This window comes from Pelodiscus sinensis, chromosome 2, assembly GCF_049634645.1.
Source record: "Pelodiscus sinensis isolate JC-2024 chromosome 2, ASM4963464v1, whole genome shotgun sequence".
In the NCBI taxonomy this organism is placed as follows: domain Eukaryota; kingdom Metazoa; phylum Chordata; order Testudines; family Trionychidae; genus Pelodiscus; species Pelodiscus sinensis.
The window spans coordinates 178630723-178645872 of NC_134712.1; the positions used below are offsets into that span (position 1 = coordinate 178630723).

General features: G+C 43.4%; 1 protein-coding gene across 3 annotated transcripts in view; it reads left to right on the forward strand.

Moving 5' to 3' along the window:
* LIMD1 (LIM domain containing 1) overlaps positions 1-15150 on the forward strand; it is a 61907-nt gene that overhangs the window by 25292 nt on the left and 21465 nt on the right. The window lies entirely within an intron of this gene.

A 15150-nucleotide genomic window follows, 5' to 3' on the forward strand; every position in this document is an offset into this window, starting at 1 on the left:
TGTTAAACGCTTACTGCATCCTTCATTTAAGTGTTCATTTATATACACTGCTCCCCTGTCCTAAAATAAAAATATGACTCCAGAAAGAGAAGGGGCCGCTTACAGAGGACATCGATTTTTAGAACATTCAGAAGGCAACTTCTTCCTCTTTCACCCCCTCTTCTCAGCTCATTTGGAATCCTGTGCATTTACTCCTTCATAGCCCCTTGGCATGGCTTTTACCAGTGGAACCCATACTTCCAGGCCATCCTGGGCTCCTATGAAAAATAATTCAATAACGAAGTCTGGCTGTCCTGAGCTTTCAAAATTACTTCTGTACAACTGTTGCTCAATAAATGTGAACATTACACTGTCATTTTAGAGTTATTTGTATTCTGTTTATATGGAGATCAGCTCTGAAGGCTTAACTATAATTGCTGCAATGTATATTTACATCTGTTCTAGCCCAGTGGAAACAGGAATCGGGGTTAAGCCATTTTCCAAATGTACCGGCAGGGTGGGCTTGCTTTTTTCCTTCTAGACTGTAAAAATGACTGATTGCTTCAACTGCTGATCCTAAATCACAGACCACCTTTTTTAACACTTTTCAGTGCAAGATAAAATTATTTGCATTTCAGAATAGACCATAGAGATGGATTTATCTATGCCATTCCAGCAAGGGAAAGACTGCTTTTCCCTGCCAAGGCTGTAGCCAAAAACTTAATCTGGACAGGAATCAGTGCAAAAAAATTCATATGGAAGTGACCAGTGGGAGCACTCAGTAAAATAGATTTCAACATGTGAGGAGAATACAGCATCAGACCCATAATTCCAAAGCCTGCATTTTAACATGTCATGCAGTCAGTAGCTGTTCATTTGCTTCAGGAAGTGGGTAGAAACCTTTATTTTTTTATTATGAGACAGTACAGGAAACACGTTCTGACCAGTGTCAAAAATAAGGAATGTAACAGACCTCTAGAAATCCATTTGCTTATACTAGAAAGTGTAATAGACAGGCATTCCTGACTTAGCCTGATTGTGTCCAATTATAGCATCTGGAAAAAAAAATAAAAAACAACAGATGGTCTTATAGCATCTTAGAGACCAACCAAAAATGTAGACGGTATCATGAGCTTTTGTGGGCATAACCCACTTCTTCAGATGACCAATATGGAGCAAGGGGTCCAGGTGTACAAATACATGTTTGAAAGGGAAGGGGAAAATCCTGTCAAAGTGTCAGTGCTAAACGAGGCTAATTGTGTGGGCTATAAGTGCCCAATACTTAGCTTTTGATGTTGTTTGGGTGTTGAATATAACAGCCCATCCAAGACATATCTTTGTTCAGTCCTTGGGTGAATGTGTCAAATTTGCATATAAAGGCCAGTTCCGCAGACTCTCTCTAGCTGGTTCTTGAAATTGCTTTGTAAGAGGATAGCCATTTTTAGATCCATTAGTGCCATGCTGTCCAACATGCTAGCCATGAGTCGTGTGGCTATTTGGCTGGTTGAGTGTGGCTAGTTCACTATAGCAGTAGCCACTCATGTGGCTACTGATTCAGAACTGTTTGGACACCACAGCATTAGTGAGTCTCCAGGCAAGTTAAAATGTTCCCCAACAAGTTTCTATATGTTACCATTTCAAATATCTAATTTGTGTCCATTAATCATTTTAATTTGCCCTTCTTGCTTTCCATAGGTGTGGCAGCAGACTATGTGTGTGTTTTTGTTTTATTTTTGGGAAGAATCTTTATTATATCTTTGGGGTTGTGTTTGAGTCTTTCCTTTCATGTTAGTCATCAGCAAATAAACAGAAATGGTCATGCTTTGTAGGTCAAAGTAACTATTTCCCTGGCTGAATTGTTGGTAACAGAGAAAAGGAAACACAGTTTAAACATTATACACTGACACTAACATAGTTCCGTGCTCTTTCCTGTTTTAACACTGATTTTAATTCAAAAGTATTAGCTCTGTTTTTTTAATGTTTTGGTGTTTCTGTTAGTTGGTATTTTTGTCTGCATTACTCTGAATTATTTTAGAACCAATAAAAAGTGGCTCTGCAGGAGCTGTTATGACTTAAAAGCCGGCTCCCCATGAGCACCGATTCTTGCCTGTCTCCCCTCCCCCCCCCCCCATCTCACGCTGTTGCTTCTGTATCAGAAGCAGTGGCGTCGGGGGGGGGGAGGGGGGAGACATCTCCCTTGTGCTCCTACCTTGCTGCCTCTAATACAGAGGCAGTGAGGGGGGTGGGGCAGAGACTTTGTGTGTAACTGTGAAGGTTAACCAATGAGCTCATTGGTTAACCATTTACATATACACTGTCACATCCCTAGTTTAAATATTGGAGTAATAAGGTGTTGCATTTTTCTTATGAGCTGTATGTTTTGTTGATATGCCTGGGATTCTGGATTTGCACATGTTCTGTTTGTGAGACAAGTCTCTGTGGATTTCACTCTAATTGATTTTTTTTTTCCAGATGATTTGCTTTGTCCTGTCTTGCCTTGCAATTATTGGTGAAATATACCTATAAGGACCTTTTTTCTCTTCTATTTTGGTCCCTAGCCTGTAATGGTGCAGATTAAAGTAATTATGTCTCTTGACCACAATTCAGATTAAAGTAGTATAGATCTGTCATCAAGCAAGGGATAATGTATGCCTTCCTGCATGCTCACTCTGCACTATACTATTGAAACGCTGTGGTAGATTGTAAGAAATTTTCCAGTGCCAGTAAAATAAATGTTTGACGGGACTGTATTGTCTTTCTAGCTGCAAACCATGTGTTTGAACAGCGTATGCAGAAATGCTGGCCTCTCTCTGAACAGAAAGAAGTTTGATTGTGGCAGGTCAAGTGAAGTTCATCTTGGACAACATCCAGTAAAAAATGTCATTGAGATGTCAATATCGTCCATGGTATCAGTCCTTAAATTGTGCAGGGATAGAATGGAGAATCTCTGCACTAAAATAAATTAAATAGATTTACTACTAAAGATAAAATGCAGTTGTCAGCCAAAATTCCAGTTAACTATATTTGCTGTCTCACTAGTTTCATTTTAGCAATGACCTCTAATTTTGTTTCTTGCTGGATTTCTGTCCAAGTGCTGCTTTGGTTTCCCAGACATGGGTTCAGTTGGCAGGGAAAACATCAGCAACTGTTATCTGAGACACTGGTATAGTATGGAAAATTTGACTTGGAGGTAAAACAGATTTAAAATGATTAATTACTTTGGCACTCATTCTATTAATTGTTTATTACAAGACAAGCATGCAAACAGAATCATTTTTAACGGATAAAGCCCATAAACCTTTAGGCAGGCAATTTGTTTTTGTTGTCCGTATACATATCTGCCTTACATTAAACCTGTGGAGGTAAGTCAAAAATATAGCCACTTCCTGCATGCCCATGATGTCTGCTAGCTTGTTGGTTTTTAGTCTGTAGACCAGACCTTCAGTCATTAGTTTATTCAACTTTAACCATTCAGCTTGCTATGCAGCAGCTGTGCTGCATAGCACATTTGATATGAAAAATATCTATACACTTATAATTTGTGTTGTGTGTGCACTCAGAGTAATAAAGAAGGTATGTCCAGGTAATAAGGGACTTGAAAAATATTTCCATATGATTTTCTGTGTGTGTATTGGGGTTAACCAAATAATGTTTCTCTAAACTAATGCATCAGTTTAGTGCTTTTTAAATCCTGATATGACAGAAGTTTGGTCGTAGGTTTATAGGACCACAAATGCTTCTTGCTCCAGTACTGCACTATCATTGCAGACACTTTTTAGAACATATTATTTTGAAATTTGAACTCGTGGAGCTCTGAGGTTCTCAGAGGAAATACAAAGGCAAAAAAAGTGAAAAGGAAGAGCAAGGAATGACTGATGGAAATTGTAGGTGTGGAAGGAAGTAAAAAAGTAGAGAATTGATGGGGAGTGATGGGATGGAGAGGAGATCAAGTAGCAGATGGAAAGCAGAAAATCCAAAAATGGAGGCCAGAGATCTGATCTTCCATTGGAAATGAGCAAGATTAGTGTCTGATGGCAGAATTTGACCCTTCATGTTTATCTTAAAAAAATCTAGCATGAACATAATGTTTGTGAAAGGGGGACAGGTGTCTAGAAGTAGGTGAGAATCACTGGCCTGTAGGAATGTAAATAGGTACCCAGTTACCCTTAATGGGTGATGCTTACTGAGTAATGGTTAAACTGGTACCCAGGAGTAGCCCACTACCAGCCCCACTGGGCCCAAGCCCCCCCCCACCCCCCCGCCCTCACCCCCATAAGCAATGGTTGGAAGCTTAGAGGGCAGTGTGCACAGTTCTCTGAAATGTATATTATGTGGCTGCTACATGTATGAATGGAGAAATAGTGGTCAGCAGTTGAAGTTTAAATGTAAAATACTAGAAGACCTACCCAGTGTTGCTTGGGCCTTTCAGGGCAGGGGGCTGGTGGTGGGGGGTGTGCAGGAGTCAGAGCAGGGGGTAGGGATATTAATGGTTAACTGGTAAGTCTCACTCTTAGGGTTGACCAATAGGGGCTGGAGTCCTGCACGGCCCACCAGAGCAGCCCCAGTTCATGGTGGGCCTGGTCTGGTGTTTCCTCTCCACCCTCCTCCACCCCCTGGCTGCAGGTTACATGCTGGCTCCCTGAGAGCTTGCAGCGAACCCTCCCTGGGAGCAGGGCTGGCAGCAGCCCTTGCCAGTTCTGCTCTGAGGGAGGTAGCTTTGCTGCAGCTGGGAAGCCTCCCCAGGAGTGGGGCTGGCTGGGGCTGCCATTCCAGCTTTACAGCGCAGAGCCTGCCGCCCTGTGACCACTATGATTTTTAGCCATTGCACTGTTACGTTTGTAAACTAATGTTTACATCCCTAGTGTGGAGGGGCTCAGGGCAGGGGGTAGGGGCACAGGGAATCAAGGCGGGGGGCTGGGACATGTGGGGGGCTCAGGCTGAGAGGTCTGGGTGGACTGACCAGAGCCGCCCACGGTGGCGATGGTGCCAGCGAGGATGGCGCTGCAGCTGCCGTCTCCCAACTTTTTTGTGGGGGGAGGGGACACTAGTGCCCAGCCCTGGCCACTGGCTGCAGTGTCTGGCCCTAGAGGTACTCCTCGGTGGCTGGGCTGTGTTGCCTGGTCCCAGCCTTCAGCTTCTTGGTGGGCGGGGAGGAGGCAGTGTTCTGCTGCCTGGCCCCAGTTTGTGACTCTGGCAGTACAGTGGGGCTGCTAGCTGGTGGGGCTCCTCCCCATCCCAATCCAGTGCTGTGGCCGAGGGCAGGGAGTGAGTGGGGTTTGGGGCACTTACCTGGGGCCGGTAGCTGGCAACGTGGAGGCCCTGGTCCCAGCTGGCCACACTCTTCCTGCTGAGGCCACTCTCCTATAGTCACTCTGCAGTATAGCTGCTCCCTGTGCTTGCCTGCTCTCAGTGGTCACTTTGCAGTGGTCACTTTGCAGTATTATTATCCCTCCTATCAGCCTCCTCCCTTTCCATGTTATGGAAACCAATCCCATTTCAGTCGCATCCCATTTTCCTTGCACAAACAATCCCTTACCTTGCTTTAACTTATGACAAGTGGAAGTTACATACCACATTTGGTGGTAGTAGCTCTTACTCTTTAGGAGGAATTCTTAAACAAATGTACTCACAGTCTTATGGACAGACAGATGCACAAATTCTCTAAAATACATAGAGAGATGTTTAGGGGAAGATGAAAGCTGAGACTGGAACCTTTAAATGAATATTCCTCCAGGTTTTCTTATGTCTAACTTTTTATTTTAAAAAATTATATTCTTCTAATGTGCATGTTTAAATAAGATATGTCTATAAACCAATCTCTGATACAGGGTTCATTAGGTAGAAATTTCCTTCAAAAGTTTGAGAATATTTATACATTTTCTAGCTGTGGTTCCAGTATTCACTGAGACTTCCACACACGCCCTCAGGAATTTCAAAAAATTAATTTCTAATAATTTGGTGTTTCCACTCAACCTTAGTAAAAATAGCATATTGTACTTCCATTGAGGGCAAATGAAGCTATAGTATTTTAGTACAAGCCATTTTGGAAAGATAGTACTGAGTGGTGGCTTTTTGTTGTGAAAGGTAAGACTTTTCTCAAAAAAGGAAAAAAATTGCCCTTTTGAAACTTCTCACAAACTCCTTTCCCAATTAACCTCAAACTTCCTCAAAGCGATTCTTTGCTGGCTCTATTTCACAAATGAGAATGTTTAATGAAAAAGGATCTTTTTCCTCCTCAGCTCCTCAAGAAAGTTAGAGCCCTCTGCATGTAGGCAGATAATAGAAACTGTGTGAACAGCCTTAAGTATGGAATTACAGACATGGTTCCACAGGGTCTTTGGTGTGGAGGAGAATAGCACATCTCTCTACTGGAGGAAAGTGAGAGAGAGATCGAGGATCAAGCGGGGTTTCAGGAGTTTAACCCGGTTCCCAGCGTGAGTTTGCTTTATCTGTAAATAGCAGTGCTATTGGGGTATGTATATATGTTGTATAGGGCTGTCATAAATAAATACATGCATCAAGCAGAGCTATGGAACTTATTTCAGAGATCTGTCATCAGCAGCGTAGGAGAAACTTTATTTACCGGTGACATGGCCGGTAGTGGTTTCCTGCTTTTGCGGCTCACACCTGTGGTTGTAATTAAAGAGTGCCTGTCTTTCAGTTCCCCTGAGATGCATGTTTGAGCTCAGACATCACACTCCTTTCTCCCACTTCATTTTTTTGCTGACCCAAATGTTTTCTGAGTAGACGACAAAGTTTTGTGATTTTTTTTTTTTTTTTACAGTGTGCTTTCTGTAGCTAAATAATTTAAATGAGAGGAAGGAGTCCTTGCAATGTACATGTAAAGTGTTACTGGTATGTATGTCTTTAAAAGAGCCTTGGGACATAAGGAGAGGTATTTTTGAGAAGAAACTGCCCCCTCAGCTTAAGCAAACCTGTATCTAACTTTCCTTAACCTGGGCCGAGATGCCTGCAAAGGTCATGGAACCCTGAACTCACCCTGACTCGGGGTAGATTCAGGTTTCTATAAGAACCTTTCATGTAACCCTAATTAAGAATTGATTGTAGCTGAATATTCTGGGTAAGTTTCTCTCATGCATGCAGGAGGGATGTGAAAGTGTAACTGCTGACAGGTAACTGGGGAGCCTGGACTCATCATTGTCATGTACAGTTACATGCCATGTCCTCCCATGTGCTGCTGCCTCCGTGAGAGCTTTTAAGCTGGCTCCTGCGGAGCCACCTGGCCCCACCCCCTATGCTGCTGCCTCTGTATTAGGGCTGCATGATTAAATAAGTAAATGCATTTTCACCTCCCTAGTATCTAACCTCCAGTGAGCACAGCAGAGGCTAGGAGCCAGCAGGAGCCAACTATCATAGAAATATAGGGCTGTCCGGGACCTGAGTAGTCATCAAGTCCAGCCCAATGTGTTGAGGCAAGACCAGGTAAACCTAGACCCATCCTTGAGTGGTGTTTGCCCAGCCTGTTCTTAAAAACCTCCAGGAACGGGGATTCTACAACCTTCCTAGGAAGGCTATTCCAGAGCTTAACATCCCTTTATAGTTAGAAAGTATGTTCTAATATCTAACCTAAATCTCCCTTGCTGCAGATTAAGTTCATTACACCTTGACCTACAGTCAGTGGACATAGAGAAGAATCGATCAGTCCTTTTTTTTTTAAGCAGCCATTAACATATTTAAAGACTGTTACCAGGTTTCGCTTTCTTCCCCTATGTTTAGGGCCCTACCATATTCACAGCCATGGGGGGAGGGGGAGGCGAAGCATCATGGACCACACAATTTGGTCTGTCCCATGAAATCTTGTCTTTGGTGTTATTTTACCCTGTACCAGGGCTACTCAGCACACGGCCCGCAAGTGGGATCCTTTGAACATGGCTTCCACTGGGAACACGCTCCACAATGGTGAGGTGTCTCCCAGGCAGGGTGAGGATTAAAAGAGCTGGCATTCATTGTGCTTCCCTGCCTCTGAAGCATCCTACACAAGGGGTTTCAGGGAATGTGGTGTGGGACCTGAGGGAATCCCAGTTGGAAGTGAATCTGTACTTGCGCTGCCTGAGTACCAGGAAGGGAACAGAGTTAGGCAGACAATCTGCGCTTCATTTCCCTCAGTAAAACTTAAATAGGAACATGCAGCTTTGCTTCCTGGCTCCCAGGCTGAGCAAGGAGCATTGCTCCTGACTCTTTAATCCTTAGAATGCTGGCATTTTCCAGACTACCCACCATGTGGGTTATTAGGAGGTGATACTCTCTATGAACTTAAATCTTTTGCTTTTTAAAAAAATCTGCAAGCTGTAATTACAGCAGAAGGTTCATTTTATAACAGTAAGGCTGTGCTAAAGTGAATAAACTTTTAATTACACACATTGAGATGAAAACTTTGTGGCAAACAATAACTTTTTACCTTTGAACAGGGACTTGTGATCAGGAGAAACCAATTAAAAAAAAAAAACCTTTGGACAAATTTAAACTCTGGGGCTATGTCTATACTGCACTCCCTTGTGTAAGAAAATATGCAAATGAGGCATAGTGGTGAATATCGCCACACCTCATTTGCATACTTAATGAGCCGCCATTTTGCGCAAAGGATTTTTGTGCAAGAGCCATTCTGCCGCTTTTTTGCAGACAGAACGGCTCTTGAGGAAGAGGGGGTTTTTGCGCAAAAAGGAGCCATATAGACGGCTCCTTTTTTCGCCAAAGCCTCTTGCACAAAATGGCGGCTCATTAAGTATGCAAATGAGGCGTGGTGATATTCACTTCACCTCATTTGCATATTTTCTTGCACAAGAGAGCACAGTATAGCAGTAGCCTCAGGGTTCAATCCAGCTTCTACACAGTTCAGTGGAAATCTCTGACCTCTGAGAGAGCAGTAGTAGATTCAGAGTATGTAAGTAATGTAAGTGTCGGATCCGTAATGTGAAACTATAGAAGCCAGAAAGCATTAGCATTCTGGAAGTTCAACCTGACATTCTGGTTACTACCAATTGCAGAACAAAGAGTAGCTTGTTGGAGCATAAAGATACCTCTGACAGTTATAAGTAGTATTAACACAGTTCTTAAATACCATGGGGACAGCCATATGATAGGTCCCATAGCTAAATGGATTAGATATCCATCAGTCCTGTGTAGGCTATATAGAGGTATGAGGAGCAAAGTTCCTAATGTGTGAAAAATCTTGTAATAAGTGTGTCAGAGATGGGATGGTAGAGATGTGGAAATATTTTAATGCTCTACTGCATTTCGCTGATAACCAAGTGATGGGACGGTGAAATTAGTGCCAGGAGCTAGCAGCTCAAGCCACAGATCATTGTAGTATTTCATTCTCAAAGTGACAACCCGTGAATGAAACATTCTAGCGGGCAAGCCAGGGCATCGTTCCAGCAACAGTATCAATGTAATCTCAACAATATTTGAGATGTGGATTTTTAAAATAAAAAGTTGGAATGAAAAATGACATACAGCTTTCTGACCTCTTGATCTGATGTCACTTTTAAGATGCATTACAGCAGTTTTCAAACTAGATATTTGCCTAGTTTTACAACAGGATACATGAAAAGTACTGATGAAGTCAGTACAAACTAGATTTCAGACAGGCAATGACTTGTTTACACAGCTTTATATACTGTATCAGTGTTTCTCAACCAGGGGAGGAGAGTTGTGATTTATAATTTATACAGTAAAGAGAAAGCCAGCAATGTTTCAGTTTTAGTGTGCTGTGACACTTTTTTATTTTCGTGTCTGATTTTGTAAGCAAGCAGTTTTTAAGTATGGTGAGACTTGGGTTATTCAAGACAAAATCAGTCTCTTGAAAGGGGTATGGTAGTTTGGAGAGGTTCTAGAACCACTAGTAAAGTACAAAGTAGCACCTCCGAATTACAAACACCTCGGGAATAGAGGTTGCTTATAACTCTGAAGTGTTCATAATTCCAAACAAATATATCATGTCTGCTCTTTCAGAAGCTTACAGATGAACATTGACTCAATATAGCTTTGAAACTTTACTATGCAGAAGAAAAATGCCGCTTTTCACCATCTTCAGTTAAACGAAACAAGCACAGAAATAGTTGTCTTATCTTGTCAAACCTTTTTGTAACTTTCCCTTTGTATTTTAGTAGTTTATGTTTAACACGGTACTGTGCTGTATTTGCTGTTTTAAAAAAAATCTCTGTTGCTGCCTGATTGTGTACTTAACTCTGAGGTTCTGTTGTATAAGCTTCTGATCCTACCAGTTGTTGAAATGACTTCAGGGGGGCTTGTGCTCCAGAAGACCCTAGTGCTGAGGTGAATGAGGAGGACCGATGTCTGCAAGCTGTGTATTTGGGAGGCTGCCCAGGAGAGATTCAAAGACAGCCCAGCTGATTAGTAGAGCACCCATGGCTGGCAGCAACTGGCAGCATGTGTTTCTATTGATGGTACACATCTGCACATGCCTCAGTGCACAATATAAAATTTATTCCACACTATGATGGAAAAAAAATTAGAGGTAACACTGAGGAGGATCCAAGAATATAACTTTTTGAAAGGCTTTGCCTTATTTGAGGTTTGCATAGTGTTCTGGTGACTTATGGACCCCAACACATTGACCCAGTAAAATAAAACAAAAGTTTTCTAAGAAGTAAGAGTCATTTTCAAATGTGGGCATATGAGTTCTATCTATAAGACTTGTTGTTGGCTTCTGGGATATCTATGGTTTCTGTTGGCACCTGGAAAAAATACACATGCATCTATTATGTAAAGTCTTATGCTTGTATCCCCACAACAAATAACAAGGAGCCTTGTGATTTAAGGCACTGGCCCTGGGACCTGAGAGATTTCAATCCCTAGCTTTCCTGTAGATTTCCTTTGTGATGCTGGGGAAGTCTGTCTCTGTGCATCTGTTAAATAGGGATACTGTCTTGCCTCACAAGGATGTTGGAGGCTAAATCTGTTAATGTTTGCAAGGCGCTTTGGCTCTTTTGATGTTGAGTGGTAGAAGTCAGTAAATAGCCTACCCTGTCTTTACATGCAGTTCCCTGATTTGTGTGTCTGCGTGGAGGTTCTGTGCCTGCTCTTTAAATGTGATCACTCTTTCCCTTTTAACTCTTTGCTCGCCTTACCCCAACACTCTTTCTTTAAACATCTGGCAGAAATGTAATGTGAATTTTTTCTAAAAGTCACCTCTGTCCCTTCCCCAAAAGCAAAAAAAAAAAAAAGAAAAAAATGTTTTCCTTTAGTGTGTTCTGGGGAGTAGCACCTCTTGTGCATCTATCCACTTAAAATGTTGACAGCCAAATTGTGTATGCCTTCCAAAGGGGCTTACCGTGCTGCTAAATGAGCTTATAAAGAAAACACTGACACACAACATTAACTGTGGCCACCCCATTGGGGTTTGCATTAATAAATCTTGACTGCTAGTGTCAGGGGTTAAAAATACACAGTGTTTGGTGCCTGTGAAATGTCTGTTGTCATTTGTCAAAGAATGACTGTGGCAGTAATCCAACCTGTGTCCCTCTGTAGCAAGGGGTGTCGTTAGCACATGGGTCAGGGCCTTCATCCAACATCAAGCATAGCCTTCCTGTCTTTTCTCTCTCTCTGTCTCCCCCTCCTCCTCCGCAAGCTGTCCTTATGGAGATACAGCACGTATAACAAGACAATCATGTAGACATCTGCACATTTTGCTATGCCGTTATGCGTGCTAGCTTGTAACTGTAAAAAAAAAAAAAAACCTTGAATGTTTCAATTTTTTTTTTTTTTTAAAGATCTGCCCTACACTCCGGGAAAATTTTTGTTGACTTTAGGCAATGTTTTGTGAGTAAAGACTGTGTTTTGGCCTCTTGTTAAATTGCTCCTGAAGCTACGTGGCATGGGTGCTGCTGACTCCTGGGTGTGCGGCGTATGGACATCCCCGCCCCTGGACACATGGCACAGGAGCGGCAGGCAGAGGGCTACTCAGCCTCCACTGATTAACCATAACCAGTAGGCCTCATGTGTTAAGGGTGAGGCTGACTAGTTAACCTTTCACATCCTTGGGGAGGGCAGAGGGCCAGAACCTTATCTCTTAAACAGCTTCTTCCCCTCCCTTCCCCTGTGCAGCTCCAGTGGAATGTTGGTCTCTCCTTTCTCCACCAGCAGCATTATGGCCACTTCAGGCATAGGCTAGGGAGCCAGGGAGATCCCTCCACCACCAGCTCTTTTACCCTGCCGTGCACCTCTGCAAGGCAGCCTGAACCTATAGTGGGGATTCTTCTATCTTGTGCAAATGTGCTGTACTGTGAGCATGTCTGTGTCTGCTGTATACAGGGAGAATTCAATACCAGGAACTAGTTTGGATTATTACTGGGGTGGGCCTCCTGACAATGAAGACTGCTTGTTAAGGAATCCTAGCAATAGTTTGACATGTCATTGTTTTCATGCTATATATATTGCAACTTTCACTGGCCTTGAAGCCTGCAATAGTGCATCTGTTTGTATGCTCCATGCTACAGGTTGAAATTCTCTAGAATGGAACCCTCAAACCCTGACTGGTTCTGACTGAGATAATTTGCTGGATTACAGGAGGTCAGTATTATCTAGCAGCATTACCAACACTTCCACTGCTTACTGGGCTGTTAGAGGACACTTAGAGAGAAATTAGAGCTAAGGAGCAGTACGGAACACTGAGAGCCAGGATTGGTGGCTGTAAACAAACTTTATGGGGCCATGGGAAACTTGACCATATCCATGAGAAGTGTCTGGACAAGAGAGTTCTGGATTAAAGAAGTTCAACCTGTAGTTTATCTGGAGAATCAACTTGTCAAAGTGAGCTGCGTTCATAAATTCTACTTGGGCCCAGAGTGCAAACCCCTGTCTGCTCACAGAAGTGCGTGTTATAGGCACTTTCCTCCCTGCCCCAATGAAACACTGAAGTTTGTCAGGCTATTACCCAGTGGGTTTTTGAAACACATGTCTGTTTTCCTGTCCAGGCTGTCTGAAACTTCTGACCTTGCTGAACAGTGGTTTTGGCCAAGGCTAAGACCTAGTCTGGAACATTGTTTCCTAATATGGTTAACAAGCTGTGCTTTCCTATCCCACTTGGCAATAAAAAGCTATAGTAACTCAGTTGTCCTTTAGTGTGACAGACAATCCTGTCTAGTACATGTGGTTCTTGTATCATAGCTAGTCCCTTAAGTGCACTTGTTACCTATCTGTACTTTTTATAAAATTGGCTGCTGCTTATGCAAACAGTAGCTGATTTTTCATGCAATATGTCTGGAATATTTTTTGCGCTCTTCCAGATCGAGCGCTACAGACAAAGGGTGAAATCCTGACCCAACTGAAGTCATTGGCAAAGCTCCCACAAACTTCAATAAGGCCATGCTTTCACCTTGTATTCTGTACAAACATTTGATTTTTTCCATCTAGTAGTGCATGATATTTTCTGGCCTGTCTGAAAGCGCCCTCTGGTGCACATGCCATATGATAGATTACACAATAAAGTTGTTTTATTCATTTTTCTCCTTTCTTAATTTTGTGTTTTATAGTGAGTGGCATTGTTATTTGGTGAATGCCAACATTGTGTTTCATGCTGAACAGAATCTAGAGGAGACCATGAATCCTGTCCGTAGGAACTTTCACTGTAAGCAAAGCAACGTACAATAATCTGACAGTCTTTGCTTTCTTAGACAATAATTTCCACATGCAGTGTATCAAATGGGATGTTCTGTCCTGCTCCTAGCATTATACTTCCTTTTCCTTACCTACTTTTCATGTTTGTGCCTGAAATCAGACTCTGGCCATGTAGGTTCTAATCAGGAATAGGGATGTCATAGTGTAGTCAAGTGGTTGCAGGGCTGCCAGGGGTCCTGGCCCTGTGAGGCTGATGATGCTCCTAGCCCCGTGAGGCTACCAAGGCTCCCGACTCCCATGGGGCTGCCGGCAGCCCTATGAAGAGTTTAACAGCTGTTGATAGCCAATAAGTGTAAGTTTATGGGTTAACTGGTTAAACTTTTACGTCCCTAGACAGTCTGGTTTGTCCAGTGTAAATGGCAGAGGGGCATTGCTGGCACATATCACATTAGTCGATGTGCAGGTGAACGAGCCTTTGATGGTATGGCTGCTGTGCTTCCGTCCTATGATGGTGTCACTAGGGTAGATATGTGGACTAGGGATGTAGACGGTTAACTGGTTACCTGGTGACCATTAGGCTCACCAGAATGTTTACCTGGTAACCAGTTGACCAGACTGCCAGCCTCATAGAGCTGCCTGGGCAAGAACCCCAACCAGGTCAGAATGGCAGGCAGGACCCCAGCCGTGCTGCAGTAGCCCCAGATTGCAGCCTCGCCTGCAGATCCTGACCCAGCAGCCCAGGGCCTGACCATGTCACTGTGACCACAGGCCCCAGATCCCAGCCATGGCTCCTGACCACGGGCCCGGCTCCTGGACTCGCCTTCCACCAGGCTGCAGCTCCCAGCTGCAGCCCCAGACCAGGCTGCGTTGCAGCAGACTCGGACTTGGACGTGCCACATTGCAGTGGCTTTGGACCCAGCTCCCAGCACCACCTGCAATGCAGAGGCCCTGGCGCTGGCTACACCACGGCCCCAGTGGCTCTGGACCCGGCCACACTGCAGCGGACCTGGCAGCAACAGTAAGATCCCTGTCCTGGCTGCCCTACGCCCACCAACAGTTAACCAGTTAAACCAGATAATTGTAATTGTTTCACTGGTTAACTGTTTTGATCAATATTTACATCCTTAGCGTGGGCAGCCTTGGCAACGGGTGAGAGATGGCGTTTTGTGGCTTTATGCCGTATGTTGTGCTGAGATCATTTCTTAGGTAAGTTTTATTCAGTAAAAGGATGTTGAGGTTTTGATAACCATCCAGCCGCGTGGAATGTGAAACTCTCCTTGTTGGAAAACCACCCTCCTTGCAACCTGGTGATTAGAGACCAAAGCTCACAGGACTGTTGTTGTTAAAAAGAAATCTTGGTTAGTGGCATTCTGGGTTTAGAATGGTTTTAAAATTCAGCTCTGTTGAATATTAATAATGGTATAATTGCTGCTGTTTTGACTGTAGCATGTAGGAGCTCTAGTCAAGAACTAGTGCCCCATTGTGCGAGGTGTTGCACCAACACAGAACACAAAGGCTCTCCCTATCCCAAATGCCTCTCTGGTATCAGCTTTTGATGATATTTTCCCCCAT